Source organism: Sceloporus occidentalis, unplaced genomic scaffold (assembly GCF_023333645.1).
Source record: "Sceloporus occidentalis isolate IW3139 unplaced genomic scaffold, rSceOcc1.0.p SCAF_5, whole genome shotgun sequence".
Classification (NCBI taxonomy): domain Eukaryota; kingdom Metazoa; phylum Chordata; class Lepidosauria; order Squamata; family Phrynosomatidae; genus Sceloporus; species Sceloporus occidentalis.
This window is the reverse complement of record NW_028316985.1, coordinates 46,049,092-46,066,059: the sequence shown is the minus strand read 5'-3', so window position 1 is coordinate 46,066,059 and position 16,968 is coordinate 46,049,092. Positions and strand designations below refer to the sequence as shown.

Here is a 16,968-nt window from a genome sequence, read left to right as displayed (position 1 = left end):
GACGTGCAGACGCTAAGCGTCCGCTATGTCAAAATGGCGGCGCTCATGTAGAATGGGTGCTGCCATTTTGTACGTGCTCGGCACATACTAGGGTTAGGGGCGTCCAGAAAGGACGCCCCTTCCTAACCCTAGTACGTGCCGAGCACGTACTTTTGGCACATGCGGAACGCGCCTAAGTTACCTTTTTTTACTTTTCCTCTGTTTAAAAGTCTACAGCAGTAATGAACACTTCATACACATCGTACTTGAGTACAACTATGATGAGCCTCAAAACAGTTTAGCTAGCTTAATCGTAGCACACAAAAAAGTCAGAGGTTATGGGAGCTGTAGTTCATCATCACCTGGAGGGCCAGAATCTAGATTCAGAATCTAGTCCAGCAAATTTTAAAAAATCCAACAAGTAAAAAAAACAAAAACAACAACAACAAACAAAATGAAACCTTGGTTCAGATTGTTTCCTTTCGCTCTTCTTATACAACTGTTCATGAGCTTGCATTTGCACCATCTGTGCAAAGTCATCCAGAAGGGTAAGACATATATTTCGCGTTATAAAAATAAGATACTGCAAACAGGAACAGGTAAGAACTCAGATCTTCTATTACAGTCCCTGGACACGTTCATTTTCTACTACATGTATGGGTTTAGTACCTTTATTAGCCTGGGATTAATCATCTGGACCAATCCACAGTTACCAACTACAGTAATGACATCCAATGGGCATCTTTCCGCTGCTAAAAAAGGAAAACCCCAATAGAATTCTGGCAACATAAACTGCTTTAGTTAGTAGCTGGAATGGTTCAGCCATCAAACATAGCCCCAGCTTTTATATGCAATTAATCTGCCTTTTAGTATGGTATGTATTAGTAGACACAAATCTGGGAGCCTGAATACACACACACAGACACGCGCACGCGCGCGCACGCCCACACCCCAATTGTACACCAGGTCATCAAAGGTCCAATGAATGACTTCCAGCTTTCTTTGTATATCAGCATAGTCTAGGGTCAAAAGAGGATTAATATTTGACACTTATCTGAGATATAGGAGTCAGCACAGAGATCAGGGATGTTGAGATGGGAAGCATACATATTAAAAGCTAATCTGGATCTCAAATCTGATGACATCAATATTGTGAATTATATAGAGAACTGTAACCTACTCACCTACTATTCACATTGGAGAACAGATTAATCCAAGTACCTCCTAACAGTACTCACTAATCAGAAAAAACAATGTAAACAAAACCTGGCAGAGAAACATAGTAGTTCTTATACAAAAAGAAATAAAATCAACTGAAGAATCTAGGCATATGGGGGCTTGTGAGAGATATTTAAAAGCGGGAAACATCAAGAAGATACAGAAATTAAGATGAAAGACTGATCATGTGAGGCTATTTATTAAAATATTTATATTTCACCCTGTATCTGAAGATCTCAGGGCAGCATATTGATAAAATAGATTAAACTGTTCATTATAAAATGTAAAACAGTAACATGATCTAAAGAGTAATACATTTAAAGGTAACACACATTCTTTAAAAATTGTCTTAAAATCTAGTTCATCAAAACTTTAATAAGGCACATTGCTTGCTCTCTCTCTCTCTCTCTCTCTCTCTATATATATATATATACACATATACATATATATATATATATTCAATCAGTAAAGCTGAAAAGTTGCTATTACAACTTCAAGAAGCTTTGAAGAGCTGAAATATCAGGGTTTTCTTCAGCCACTAACTAATGGCAAATTCATTTTCTACTTCTCACCTGAAGGTCCCCTCCCATACCCAGGTTCAGAGAACTGAAGGAGAACAAGGTGACAACCACAATTAACAGTTGATTACTATGCCGAGCCAATATTTGTGGATCTCTACAGAAAAATAAATTTTCATCTTGAAGAAACACAGCCAAGAATCACTCTTAAGATACAAATACAGTGGGCACTTCTTATCTGTGGGGGTGTCTTTCTGGACCTCCCCCTGCCATGGATGAAAAAACCCCATGGGATCTCAAGTCCCTCTGTTTTCAATGGCAGCAAGCACTCACGCAGCCCTGTACACACACAGCTATTAGCAGCTATTCTTAGGCCTTCAAAACAGAAAAGTGTGCAAACCAACTAGGAGCCATCCTCCCTAAGAAGCAACAGACCCAAGAGATGGAGGGATCCCTATACTTCTCTTTAAAATCAGACTGCACAGCCCCACCAATGTACTTCAGTTACCTTCTGTTATTAATTACTTTACCTGAAGAGAGAATGCTAGTTTGTCACTCCCACTACAAACTAGTATCATAAAACAAGATTTGTTCATGGTTTATGAATCCTGGTTTGTTTTGGAGTAGCAAGCAAGGATTCTCAGTTCATTCATACAAATGCTAATAAGCTTTTCATTTCTTGTTTAGTGGTTGCAAAAGCAAGAATAGGCTTTAGGAATAATGTAAGTGCAGAAACATAGGAATGATGATTATGAGGTTGGAAAAAAGCATAATGTGGTATTTCAGAGTACAAAGGAGTGGAAAGAGAAAAAGATGAGCAGATTTAGGTACACAAAAACACAACTGCACAGAGGAGGAGCAAGCGGGAGGGACAGTTAGAAACGAAGGTGCAGGAAAGCTTACCGAGATGCAGACTAGAAAAGAAAAAAGAGATAAGCAGAAGTGTAACCAACTCTATAGGATAATGAAACAATAAGAAATGCTAACAGAATGTGATGAATCCATGCAACAAGCTACAGACAGAAAAATCAAAGCCGAGAACATTAACAGGAAGACACAGACAATCCATAATCTTATCTAAAAAAGAGAAATGCACTATGATGTGTAAAGGGTGTTGGCAGGAAGGATTAAAATATGACACACACTTTTTTCTTGTTAACATAGTAATACATCCTTCAGTACATAAAAAATGCAAAAAGCCCTCACTGATTTCTACTATCTACCTGTATTCTGAAATGTAACAAATGTCACAGCTGAGGACAAGGCAGAGACATGTGACCTGAAAGATTTCTTGAAAATGTTCTTCCATGTATCCAATGCAAGATACGTAAACATATAGTTACTTTCAAAAATGCCTGCATGTTTAAAATAGATAAAGTCCTACCCCAACAAGACCAAAGAAGATTACAAATAGCAGAAGAGGGAAAATGCTCAGGGAAGAGAAATGAGCAATGTTGTTCCCTAACTTGAAAGATAGCAATTCTAGAGATTTAGCAATACTGTTGTAGGATTGTCAACTTCTGCTTTTCAATGTTGATTGTTTATCTGATTATACTTCAAAACTTCATGAAATGTTAGTCAAGAAAAAAGCACAACTATCTACTAAACTTATGCCAAACAGCAAAGTTTTGCACTAGTCTTAAAATATACATAGACCAGGGACCTGTGCTCTTTAAGGTATTTTGGACTTCAGCTCCCAGAATCCCAAACTGTTGGCCAACATGGCTAAGGCTTCTGGGAGCTGAAATCCAAAATCTCTTAAAGGACACAATTTGGGGACCACTGGTCTAAAGGAAGAAAGATCTCTAAACACTGAAACTACCAAAACTTCATCTGTATTGTCAAAGTACTCTATTCTACAATATATTACAGAGTTGTCATCTTCAGGTTAAAAGGCATGAAGACTAGTTGTTAGACCTGATGAATATACTATCTTATCTCTAGATATAGCTCATGAACGGTTTCACTGCTACAGTTTCACAACTTAAAATTACTCCAAAGCTATTCTCCTACATGGTAAAGGATGGCAAATCTCTCCTAGGGTAAGTATATTCTATTTTTCTAACCTAACTAAACTATTACTTGCTATTATGTGGGCTCAGTTTCTAGTGCTCGCCCCCCTTCAAAATGTTTTGCTGTTCCTGAAAAGCAAAAACTGAATTTATTGTTAAGTTCAACACTGGGTCTGAAAAAAATTCAGTTATACAAAATGCAAAAGCTATCAGATTGTTATTCTATTTGGTAATGTGTACTAGATAAGCTACATCCTTCTTTTCCACAAACAGAAAAAGGACTGCTTAATTCATACGTTTTATTTCTGCAAAGAATGCTAACCCAAACCCAATCACAGAAGTATCTAGTAATTTCAAACATTACAGTCTATTCTATAATGCTTTTACATTAACTCCAGTGTGACAGACAGACACAAATGGAACTAGACATCATTCAAACCATCTTCATAGGGACTGGGCTAATCTTCAACAGTACTGTATATGCTCATGTATAAGTAAATCTAGAAAGTTTAATCAAAATATCAACCCAAAAACCCTGGGTCAACTTATCCATGGGTCAATGTAGTTACACTGACCCATGGGTAAGTTGACCCAGTTTTTTTTGGCTTGATGTTTGACTATTCTATCTTAACTTATCAAAAATGGAGCCATCCCCTTCATTGAGTAGAATGGCGAAAGGTAAGAGCTTAATCCATCCCAGGAGAACATAAAAAAAGCACCAACATCCTCTACTCTCTCTATCAAGGAATGCTTCTGGCCTTTTTGAATGTCTGGGGGGGGGGTGTTCTTTGGCAATGTTTCTCTTTGCTGTGTTCTTCACGTTTTTTGTTACATGCCCTTAGTTTGACCCTCAATTTATACACGTGTTATATCAAAATCCTAATTTTGGCCCAAAAGTCTGCCCTCAATACATGAGGTTGACTTATAGTTGAGTATATAGGTACTGTCTTTAAACTGAGAAGCATTGAAGGGTCTAATTGCGAGCATCAAACCAACAGATAATTTCCCTGCCACAAAACAGGTATTAGTTTGACAAGATTCTGCTAACTTGTGCACCAGTAATAAAAAAAGCATATAAATGTTCATGGGAAAGGTCATCCCTTACTAGTTTTTAAAGTTTGCAGATTTACTATCAGGTATTAAGTGAACAGGGCTTTCATTCAAACTAGCTTTCTTTTTATGACAGATACAAGTCTTTAGATGCATGGACTCTTATCACCTTCCCACTGCAGTTCATCTGGCAAATGTTATACCCCCCCCCATTTATTCTTTCCATGATAGCCCACACATAAAACATTTCAAAAGGAAGTCAGTATTTAAGAAAATGAACAAATTGGTGGCTTAAGGAATCTAGAAAAAGGCAAATTTCAATTAATTTTAAAACCTATGTCCACGAGTATAACCTTATGCTGAAACACAAGGTTTAAAACTCAGGTTTTGAAATGATTTTCAAATTAATCTATATTTATGAATTAGAAATTAAATAATTCCTGGAGAATTCCACTGATTTTTGGAATCCCATGTTTATACATTGGCACAATAATCAGAGTATATTGCAGATTTTGCGGTCTATGGCCTCTATGAAATTAAACAGCAATGCAAACACAACTATTCTATAATTCTGCTAAGGCCAATCAAAGGGAAATAACAGAAAGGAAAAACAATATGCAACACTAATTTAGTACACATACACACATATTTGTAATATTGTCCAGAAATAGCCATTGTAAAAGGCAGAAGCACTAATCCTAGTCAATTAGGGGTGGCTGTTCTTTATGACAGAGTAGACTAATTACTGACTCTGGGATGCAGGTTTTGACATTTGAAGTCAATACAATGAGTATGGCTACCCAGAAGAAGTCTTCAGGTTTCATGTAGCACGCATTTCAATCTCCTTTATACCATCTAAGATCCTGTTCACCTGTTCCATAAAAACAACATGCAATTATCTCTCCTCTTAAGAAAAATTATAATCATACAATAGTTCTAGAAGAGGCATTGGTAGTCAATACTATGAAACAACTCTTTCCCCTTTAAAGTACTCAAACCCTTGCTGTGCATAGCCATACTTCACCCCTGTTCCACAAGTTCAAGCCACTTAGGAAGTATGTTTCCTATCATGGCATGAACCCACCCATCGAAGTGTTGGCAAGCTATATCAGTTCAGAATGAGAAGAGACTTTTTTCACCACTTATTATAATCCAATTTCCTGTCTGAGGACAAAAAATTTTATTTACTACTTCATAAATATTTAAGGTAAAGTAAAATTGAAGTTCTTTCTAATCTCAAAACAGTGGCCACTGCTATAGTAACCCCCATAAGCTTCCACAATTACAATCATGAAGCTTTAAGTACTAAATTTTTAACACCCCTAAGGTATTGGAAGGTGTTTCTTTTTCATGCATACAACTAATTCTTCATATTTTAGTCATAAGATAAATATTTCAAAAATATCCGACAATGAAAATTCATTTCCAACTATCAACCTCACTATAGAAGATGGTACAATTTCTGCACTGGCTGTAGATATTTAAGCATGTGCTATTGGAATGTGTGTGTTCCTATGGTACCTCTTGTAAGAACAGAAAGCTCCACATATGTAGATTGGAGATGTACATTGTATCTACTTTCACAAATGGTTTAGACATCATTGCTAATAACCCGTATTTGGCCATGTACCATACTGTTTAAAAGATTCCCATCAACATCCCTTACAGAACATATCTACAGCACGCACCTTTCGTAGCATATCAATATTTTACTCCCATGAACTCTTACATGTCATTAGAATCCCAGTATTTCAAATTAGGGTGAAAGTATGAAGACTAGTGTAACAACAGCGGCACATCTAAGGCCAGTAAGTGATTATGCATAAATGATAAAACTGTAGTACAATACTATACCAGCTCTTTAAAAGACAAGCAACCCAAGCTTGGACATTAACCATCCACAATTAAAAAGGTCAAGAAAAGGTATTTCAGCTAAGTACCTCCTACCTTGTTTTACTAAAACTGGATCGTTTCTACATCAGGAGCAACCACACATACAGTATTAGCAACATCAAGGTCAGACACTCCAACTTTTTTAAAACCAGTTTCCATTTATGCTGCTGTCCAAATATCATAATCCAACTCTTTTAGATCCATGGGTTTAATGTGCCTGGGAGATGAATATATGAAGACATTCTCAGTCAGCAATCCTCCAAGTACCGTTTTATGCAGGCACTAATGGCAGAAGTGTTGGGGTTTTTCCCCCCTACGAAGCAGCACAGGTAGAAGCAATCTTCACCCGCCACCCCACAAACCTCATCATCACACCAAGGCTTCTTACTGAACCGCAACATCCAAAGGTTAGCTGTACCATCTGGCAAAGAGGAGAAGAGGAAGCGGGAGTCATGCAAGCCTGAAGTGACAGTGCCCCAAAGCACCATGCTCCCCCCGAAAATAAAGCTGTGTTGACACAGCTTCGGCGGCCTGAGCTGCATTCACCAAGGAGCAGAGCTGAAATCCCTTTATGACAGAAATATACAGTTGTGTGTGCTTTCGAGTCCTCTGTCGAATTGTGGCCGTCCCATGCCTTTTCCATAGGGTTTTCTGAGCCACTAATAAATCACATTAAGCCATAAATCAGAGGCTGTGCAGGAAGATGGAATGGACCTATACACCCCTTTATAAATCCTCCTATCTTCCTGACTATGGGATAAGGCTTGCAGGGGGGAAGAGCAGCCTCAAGTTCAGGGCTTGGTCCACCTCCAGGGCACTCAGGCCCTGCCTCAGAAAGCCGGAGAGGCTGCTTGGAGGGAGGGTAAGGAAACCTAGGGCTTGTAGGGGCGGATAAGATATTATGCCGTAATCCCAGCTACTTAACCCAGGAGACCAAAGAAGCACCTTCACCTAACTGGGGGGTGTCTGGCCAGTCCTCCCTATGATGAAAGGAAAGGAAAGGAGGGCTTTCTGGGGACCTTGGCTGCCCTTTCCTTCCGTCCTTCTTCCCTTGAGCCCAGAAAGTGGCTCCCCGGCTGCCCTCAAGGTCACACGGCGGTGGCTGTGGTGCTTGGCCTCAGGGGAAGGAGGACGAGGCATCGCAAAATGGAGGACGCCCCAGGAAAACATGGAGGACAGGACCCACTAGAATGCTGATCCTAGACATGTCTCAATGCATGCTTCTCGGCCTCTCAAAATGGAGGACGGTTCTAGACATTCCTCCTGGGCAGGAGAAGGTGGGAGTGGAGGGCATGCCCGGGAAAAGGAGGACACCCCCCACGCACACTCAGCCTGTGCTTATTATTAGCCCTGCTCAAAATGGAAGGGACGGTTCTGGACTTGCCTCCTGGACACAAGGCTGAGGTGGGGAGGGGGGGTCACGCCCGGGAAAAGGAGGACCTGTGGTTTTCTTGTGCAGGACAATTCTGGCTATTCCTCCTGGGCACAAAGCTAAGCTGAAGGGCAAGCCAGAGAAAAGGAGGACTGTGCTTATTAGCCCTGCTCAAAATGGAAGGGACGGTTCTAGACATTATTCCTGGGCACAAGGATGAGAGAGAGGGGGGGGGGGTCAGGCCCGGGAAAAGGAGGACCCCGCTCAGCCTGTGCTTCTTATTAGCCCTGCTCAAAATGCAGGACGGTTGTGGCCATTCCTCCTGGACATTGGTCTGAGCTGAAGGGCAGGCCAGGGAAAAGGCTCAGCCGGTGCTTCTTATTAGCCCTGCTCAAAATGGAGGGCGGGGGTGGAAGGCAGGTCGTCCGGGAGAAGGAGGGCGGCTGGGTCTCTTCCCCCTCCCTGGTCATCCCCTCCACACGCGGCCACCTGCGCCCCAACACCTCCTCCTCCTCCTCCTCCTCCTCCACGGCTCGCTTACCTCAGGCTCCCTCCACACGCGGCCAGTGTCGCCTTCACCGTCGCCGTCTCCGGCTTGTCCGCCCAACAGAGGTCCCCCCACCCCACCCCGGAGCCCGAGCCGCCGCCGCCGCCAGAAGCCCGCCCGAGGCTGGAGGAGGCGGCAAAGAGGGCGGAGGAGGGAGCCTCTCCGCCCGCCCCGCCCTCCGCGTCGGCGTCTGCGATGTGAGGCAGCGTGTGAGGAGGCGTCTCACGGCCGGGACTCGTGTCGCCTCCAGCCACAACTGGAAGCGGAGGAGGAGGAGGAGGAGAAAGCGCCTCTCAATCTCTCTCTCTCTCTCTCTCTGTCCCTCCCTCCTTCCTTCCAGCCTTACTCTTCTTCTTCTTCTTCTTCCTCAGTCGGAGTCACGTGACAGGGTCTCGCTGGGGTTAGAAGAGGAAGAAGAGGAGGAGGAGGGAGACCCCCGAAGGCCTTCTGGGCGCCAAGGGAAAGGGGGGGCCAGAAAAAAGGAGGAGTGGGCGGGGATTGGGATTTTTGCCCAAAGGGGGCGGGGCATAGTCTTTACCCCGCCCCCCACTCAACTTCTTCCTCCTATTGGCTCGCCATGCCCTGACGAGCTTGTTTCCATGACGTAAGGGGGAAGGGCCCAAGCATTTGATGATGGTGATGATGATGATGATGGGTCCCCGGGTCGTTGACTTTGCCGGGAGTGGGTCCCTAGGGAGCAAGGGGGCGCTCTGGCCTTCCCTCCTCGCTGGGTCTCCGTCGTTGTCATGAGGGGAGAGCGTTCTCTTCCCACCCTCTCTCTGTCTTTCACATATAATAAGGCTTGGGAGCGTGGCGCCCGCGAAACAACGCCGCCGCTTCCCCGTCAGTTTAATGAGGGAGAGAACGCTGCGTGTGTTAATAAGAGCGTGCTGCGCATGCGCACACAGATCTGTCTTTAACCGCGGGTGGGGGAGCCTGAGAGGTGGTGAGTCGCCTTTGTGTCACGTGACCGTTTGTCAAGGAAGGGCGGTTAAAATAATAATAATAAGAGCCAGGTTTATGTCCCCCAGGAGCTAAGGGCCCAGTCCCAAACTGTGTTGTCACATTCTAAAAACCATTCTAGAGGATGCAAATACATTCATTCCTCCGTATTTGCGGGTTTGATTATTCAGGGAATTGATTAGTAATGTTAAACAACAAAAACACCATGTTTTTACCTGAGAGGATGCCTCTCTAGGAGTCTCTAGGTCCTCCTGCGCAACTCTGTGGTCAGTGTCTCACCATAGAACTGCACTGGAGGAGCTACAAATGCCTAATTGAGTATTCTCTCTAGGAATATCTAAGTCCTCCAGTGCAACTCTATGGTCAACGTTTAACTGAGTGTTGCACTGGAAGACCTAGAGATTTATACATTTAAAAAAAATTAATGCCGTGGATGCTTGAATCCATGGATAAAATAATCTGTGGACAAGGAGGGCTGACTGTATAGCCTACAGTACCCTCGTCGTACCCAAGGTGCGGATCATGTCCACCTGCCTAAATGTGGGCAGAGTCCTAATTTAAGAGGCCCATATACTTTTCCTGTTTCTTTCACCTCTTGGTACTAATTCCAAAAACATCAGATACCGTCTTCTACCTCTCCCATTATTGTTCCTGCTCAGACCCTGGCCGTCAGAGTTGCCATCCTGGATTTTCTCTTTTTTCCCCCCTTTTATCTTGTCATGTGTAAATACAGTTGTCCCTGTATATTCGCTAGGGTTAGGGGCACAAGACCCCCTTGAATGTGCAAAACCGCAAATAACAAAAACACCACGTTTTTACCTGAGAGGACACCTATCTAGGAATCTCTAGGTCCTCCAGAGCAACTCTGTGGTCAACATCTGACAGACATTGACCATAGAACTGAACTGGAGGAGCTACAAATGCTAGTATAGTATTCTCTCTAGGAATCTCTAGGTCTTTCAGTGCATCTTTTAGCTAAATTTGACCACAGAGTTGCACTGAAGGACTTAGAGATTTCTAGAGAGAACATACTAATCAAATCCATGAATAATCAAATCCACAAATATCAAAGCCGCAAATATGGAGGGATGACTGTACTTCTGTGATTCTTTGGTCTGAGTCTGGTTCACCACAACAGTCAATAGAAAGCCACCGAAATGTGAGGTGCCCTCTGGAGCAATGCTGCTCTTGTTTCCTATGATGGACCAACTCTTCTATTCACATGCATTTGTAGTCCTGCTCAGAAAGATACATGGGTTAAAAATAAAATGTAGTACTCATCTGATATCTGCTTCTGTTGATGGTCCTGTGATAAGTCTGTTAAAATGTGCTTCCTGCAAGTGAGTCGTCTTACATTCTCCCTCCATTTGTCATGAACGGGCAAAGCCTCCTAAGATCCTTGATTTGTTTAAGAAACAGGAATGAACATTTTTTTGCTGTCACAGTTTTGGATGGAGAACAGTGGCATCAGTAGGGTCGATGTTACTGCAGTGTGGTAACTCATGTTGTCACTCTCAAGCAGGCAATTCCGGTGAGTAGGAGCTGCATGTGGGGGATCTGGTCTTGGTTGCCTCCCTCTGCCCATGGAGCAAAGACAGGGATGGGAGGGGTCCTGGACAAGATCCCCAGGGATCGCACCTGGCCCTGCAGAAGGTCGAAGGGAGAGGTGTGGAAGAGAAGGATGCTCACTGCCATTGCAGCAACTCCATTTGGCCTAACATCCCAAACTCCATCCCGTACAGGCAGTGTCAGATGGGGGGAAAGCAGGAAGGGAGAGGATAGTGGATGGAGCAGCAGCAGGCAGGCAGGCAATGCTGCTCACCATCCACTCTCCTCTTCCTTACCATCTTGCAGCCCTCCCTGATCTACCTAAGCTGCATGGTGCATCCCTTTGCCACTATCCCTCTGTCAGCCAGGGCACCTCTGCAGGTTGCCCACTATGGAGTACTGCCACCACTGCCCAGCAGGCCTTTCCAAATCGGTCAGGGCTGTTGGCTGGGCTGGAAATGGGAGATGCCAACAGAGACAGCAGTGGCAGCTACATGTTCCTTCTCTTCCCCACAAGGAAAGGAGTCCATGGCCACCCAGCCACCATCACCTCCTTTTTCAGTCCTGCCAGCAGTCCTACCAGACCCGGAAGGGGTTGGCAGACATCTACAGCACCTCATCCTACCAACAGCTAGCGAACTGCCTTGCCCTCCCTTCCTATCCACTGGCCTGCCCTGTGCCCCCTGCCCCAGAAGAAAGAGGAGGACAGGGCACCACTGCCTGTTAACTAGATTTTGGTCAATGTGTGATAAGCCCACTCAGTGACAGGTGGGAATGGATGATAATTGCTGTCTTGTGTTCATTAACACTCTAGTGTAAAAACTGATGCTTGGGATCCATAATGAACAATCCAGTAAGACATGTAATATAGAAAAGGTTGTTGTGTGCCTTCAACTCATTTCTGATTTATGGTGACTGTAAAGAGAACATATCACGGGGTTTTCTTGGCAAGATTTGTTCAGAGGAAATTTGCTTTTGCCTTCCTCTGAGGCTGAAAGTGTGTGGCTTACCTGAGGTTACCCAGTGGTTTTCCATGGCTGAGCAGAAATTCAAATGCTCCAGAGTTGCAATCCAGTGCACAAACCATTACCCCATGTTGGCCCATTTTTTTCAGTTCTCATTTACACAAATACATGGGTGGTCAGAAGAAACTAGAAAGCCAGGGTTGTTTAGTTGTTTGAATACTGGATTAGGACTCTGAGTGATCAGGTTCTAATCCTTGCTCAACCATGGAAACCACTTCGTGTCTTTGGAAAAGTCACACTACCCTGACCACAGAGAAAGGCAATGGCAATCTCCCACCGAAGAAATCTTACCAAGAAACCCCTTGATAGGATTGCCATAATTCAGAAATAACTTGAAGGCACACAACAACAGAACAGAACAAGCTGTAAATGATCTCGCTAATATTCAAGCTAGTAATGATCCACAGTGCTCATATTCTAAAAGTAATATTAAAAGTTGGTGAGCAAGCTCAAACAAATCTGCTATTTTGTTTTAGTGCTTTCCTCTCCCCTCCCCAAGCATATCTACCTGTCTTACTGCAGCCTAATTACAGGCCTAAATCATCTAGTTTGAGACCACTTTAACTGCCCTGGCTCAGTGTTAGGTAATCCTGGGAATTGTAGTTTATTGTGGCACCAGAACTCTTTGACAGAGAAGGCTAACTGTCTCACAAAACTACACTTTCCAGAATTCCCTACCATTGAGTCAGTGCAGTTAAAGCAGTCTCAATCTGGATTATTTTTGCAGTGTGTTTTGGACCACAATTAAACATGCTTAAGCCTGTAAATTGCAATGGCTACTCCAAATTTAAATGGACCCATTGAATTAATAGAGTTTATTTTAAAGTTTTATTAAATTCCAACTGATTCAATAGGTGTACTCTAGCAATAATTAATATTTAGATTTTGATCAGCATGTTTAAGCATGTCTAAAGAGCTGTATAGACCGGCCATTAAGGCCAGCCTGGGGCGGAGTCAGGGCATGGCATCCACATGACACACACCCCAACGCCGCCCCTAAGCCAGTGTGACACTGTGCGCTACACCACATGGCACGTGGCATCATGGTGTTCCTCTGACGCTGCATCCACATGATGCAGTGCCAAAGGCGTATGGAAAAGATGCACACCGGCTACTATGGTGTCCTTTCTGGGGCACAAAAAGGAGATCAGGGCTGTGGCATATAGTTGCCACTGCCCCAATCCAGCGCTGAAAGGGGCGGTCTGTCAAGCCCCTAACTCTGTTGGACTTGCATCTCAGATGAATCATTTGCATCTCAGATGAAGCATTTCTTTTACTTTGTATCTACACACACAGGGAGAGAGAATTTTAAATACGGCAGCTGTGATGTTTGTTTAAAGCCATAGTGGTGTCGAGGAGGGAGCAAAGCAGGCTTGTACTGAGCAGTAGGGTCTCAAGAGTGTGTATAAACAAATGAGTCAAAAGGGCCTTATCAGTTCTTTCATTATCGCTACATTATTCTTTGTTTGGCTTGGTCTTATGCTCTATTACTCTTATTTGACATATGTTTGTCGCTTTTCAAAAATCCCTCATTAAAGAATGCAATCAGACAGGAAGAACCACTGCAGTATTTGTTTCCTGTCTGAATGCAGCTAAGTATTACCTTACACCAGATATATTTAGGTCAATTAAAAAAAAATCAAAACAATGAAACAGATGCATCCTGCAGACTAAATTATGGAATTCTCTTGCATGCCTTCCCAGCAGGAGAGAATAAAAATACATTCGCAGATCATACAAAATTCTTTTTCGATCCCTCTGCAGCTCAGTGTTATCTGTACTGATCATTGTAGCTCAGCAAGACTTCCTCAACATTTGAAAACTGCATTTGAGAAAACCATTTTCTGACTGAAGCAGATGTGTTCCACTCAAATCTTTTAACTCCTAAACGTTTTCTTTTTCTTCTTCACTGGAAATAATAACAAAGAGTGTAACGGCACCTTAAAGGCTAACAATTTGATTTGACATAAGCTTTTGTGGACTGCAGCCCATTTCATCACAATCATAACATTTTGCTGTATTTGGCAGGTATTTATGCACATGCTTGGGTGGAAGGAAGATGTGGGGGAACTGAAATATAAAAATTGATAAATGTCTGAACATTGGGTCTTTTACAAACAATTCTTAGAAGATAATAGAAACATTTTAGTGTAGATAAATATACTAAAATGGTGATGGAAAGCCTTTGTCAAATCCAAGTACATAATGGAAATAATGAAACTATTTACCCTCTTCCCTAAAAAAGAAGAAAAAGGCATATAGAATTTCTCATCTTTCCCAGGGGACATAAATACAAGGATGAATTTTTATCGGGCTAAAGGTTTCAATATAAAGATGGACCCCGAATATAAAGGTGAATTATTACCTGCCTGCACCATAGAAAGCGTCTGTAGGTTTTGTTGGCACACTGTTCCATATCATGCAGGTTTTGATAGGTAATTTTAGGATACAGAACTGAACTCCAGGACTGCTTTTCAGTAACTTTAGCTCTGTATTAATTAAAACAATTCATTTAGCCATGTATCTAGATGGACTGTGGAACAATGTACACGAAGAAAAATCCCATGGGTTTCTATATATGGTAACATGTGCTCCTCTCAAGTAATGTGTTTGGAACTATGTGGAATTTTATAGCAAGACTGGTCTGTTTTTACAGAAGCACTCAAAGAATGAAACCATAGCCACAGGAGCCCTAATTGCCAAAGCCTTCTCCAGTCTACTTTGTCTGAACAGATAATCTAGAACTGCATATGTATTCTCAGTTTGCAAAAGTGAAGAAAAATAGTAGAGATTAGTAATGCAAATCAGTATAAATCCTTATTTAAGCTCAGTACAGAAACAGTGCTTACATATCTGTACTTTTAAAGACTTTCTCTTCAGTATTTCTGATGCGAATTTGTAATCATATTACAAAATCTAGTAGAAAAAGTGCTATAAGATTAATTTGACAAGGTTGCCTCAGCCTTCTTTTATTACTCCTTTATTACCCTGCAGTGGTGGGCAGAGAAAAGGGTTTATCACATAATGCTTTCCTCTTGAGAAAGTGGGAGTATAGATTACTGTCTTCATGCTAGTTTCTTGTCAGCAAGAATAGTTTGCCATAATTAATTACTACATGAAGTAATTTACTCCTTTTCTGAGCTAAGTAGGTTTCTCATAGACAAAATGCCTCTTGTAATATCTCCTAGGGAGGTACAATGGTATGAAATGTAATCCCCAGGAAGCACTGTTGCAAACACCACTGAAATATATATGGTAGTGGTGCTTTTGAGCAGTCCCAGTCCCAGGAAAGTTTACCAGTGGTTTGTAACGCGGCCTTTAGATTAAAAAGCAAACAAACCATGGATTGAGTGTCTTCTGGGATTTTTTCTGATCACATAGGATTTCACATGTGCTTCAGAAGACTGAAGATATAAAAGCCAGTTCACATGTGCTTCAGAAGACTGAAGATATAAAAGACAGTCCACAATAGCCAAACGCTCAGAGCCAGAAAGTACATTTTCTCATGAGGTGGAACATTTGTTTCTGCAAAAAGATGTAACCAAATAGTGCACCCAAGCATGTAAAAATAACACCACAGTTATTTTCAACTTAAAACAGACAGGAATAAGGAAACAGAAAAAAGGTTGTGAGTTCCCCTCTCCCCAAATTAGAAACCATAAACTGTAAAAAAGAAAAAAAAAAGGGGGGGGGTATTTACTTGCAGAAAGGTCTGGCACTGGTGGTATTGTGAGGTAATGTATCCTCAAAACAAAGTAGTTCCAGCTGATAGAAATGTTTTACTTAAAATGTCCCTTTATTTGTGTAAATATTTTTTTTGCTTCCACTTTAGAGACAACCAAAGTGTGTTAATATGGATGCTGCAGTGGTCTCTGCAAGTAGATTCCCAACATTTGCTGTTATTTTAATCTCTTGCCTGATTTCAGAAGTAACTGTGTGTATGATCTGGGTGACATGGGATAGGAGGATGGGCTCTTCTGCTCATTGGCAGCAGTATACATTAGTTCTTCGTATAACTTCTGCCAGTTATAAGTTGGTGAAAACTAGATCAAATATGATGGTGGATTTTCACCAATGTATAACTGGAGAGAACATGTTCAAAAATTAGCATCTTTTCTGTGGTACTGCCTGGCAAATCTTCCTTTTGGAGGAAAGTATAAATCTTAATCAATATTTCCTTGAAATATTTTCTGTCTTTGAAAGCATACATTAATGTTGGGATAGTTCTAATGCATGAGATCTCAGCTGGGGTTCCTTAGAGCTGATCTAGTTGCCAGACAGGTAAACTGGAAGTAAGCTACAATTCCCAGAACCAGAGCTTTCAGTATGCAGTTTATTGGACCAATATGCAAACAAACAAGTAGCATTTATCAAAGATACAACTCTGAGCACTTCCACAACTTTTCAGAGACTATTCAAGAGTTTTCCCTCATCACCAGCAATGGCATATAATCAATGATAATTCATCTTTCTACAGTTTATCTCTAAGGTAGGAGTGAGAAGGTAGAAATGATGAGGAAGGGAGGAAGCTGATAAAACAAGGCTATAGTCCTAAACATTTAAAAAGAACAAAGTTACAATCCTATGGACACTTATCTGAAATAAGTGCCCCATATGCTCAATAGTATTGAACATAGTGTGACTTGTCATTGAATAAACATACATAGGATAGTACTATAAATTGCATGCACTCTGTTAGCATTTCAGTTTTTAAATATCATGTGCTTATTTTGTGTTTGTAACCATGGGAGACAGGCTGCTCTGATTATCCTGTTTGGTGCAAATTTCTGTGTTCTTATTTTGATACTTGGGCATGGATGCTCTTTGGCTGGCTCTGTCTGCT

The 16,968-nt window shown here is 42.0% G+C and overlaps 1 protein-coding gene across 11 annotated transcripts in view; it reads right to left on the bottom strand.

The window, feature by feature from the left end:
- ATP2B1 (ATPase plasma membrane Ca2+ transporting 1) overlaps positions 1-8,689 on the bottom strand; it is an 82,005-nt gene extending 73,316 nt beyond the window's left edge. For 10 of the 11 annotated variants that reach the window (XM_089523981.1, XM_089523984.1, XM_089523992.1 and 7 more), the window contains exon 1: positions 8,584-8,689. The gene's annotated coding sequence lies outside the window, so the exon portion shown is untranslated. Of the gene's footprint in view, positions 1-6,724; positions 6,888-8,583 lie in introns of all 11 variants that reach the window. The other variant, XM_089523982.1, reaches the window with a different exon arrangement.
- Positions 8,690-16,968: the final 8,279 nt, after the last annotated feature.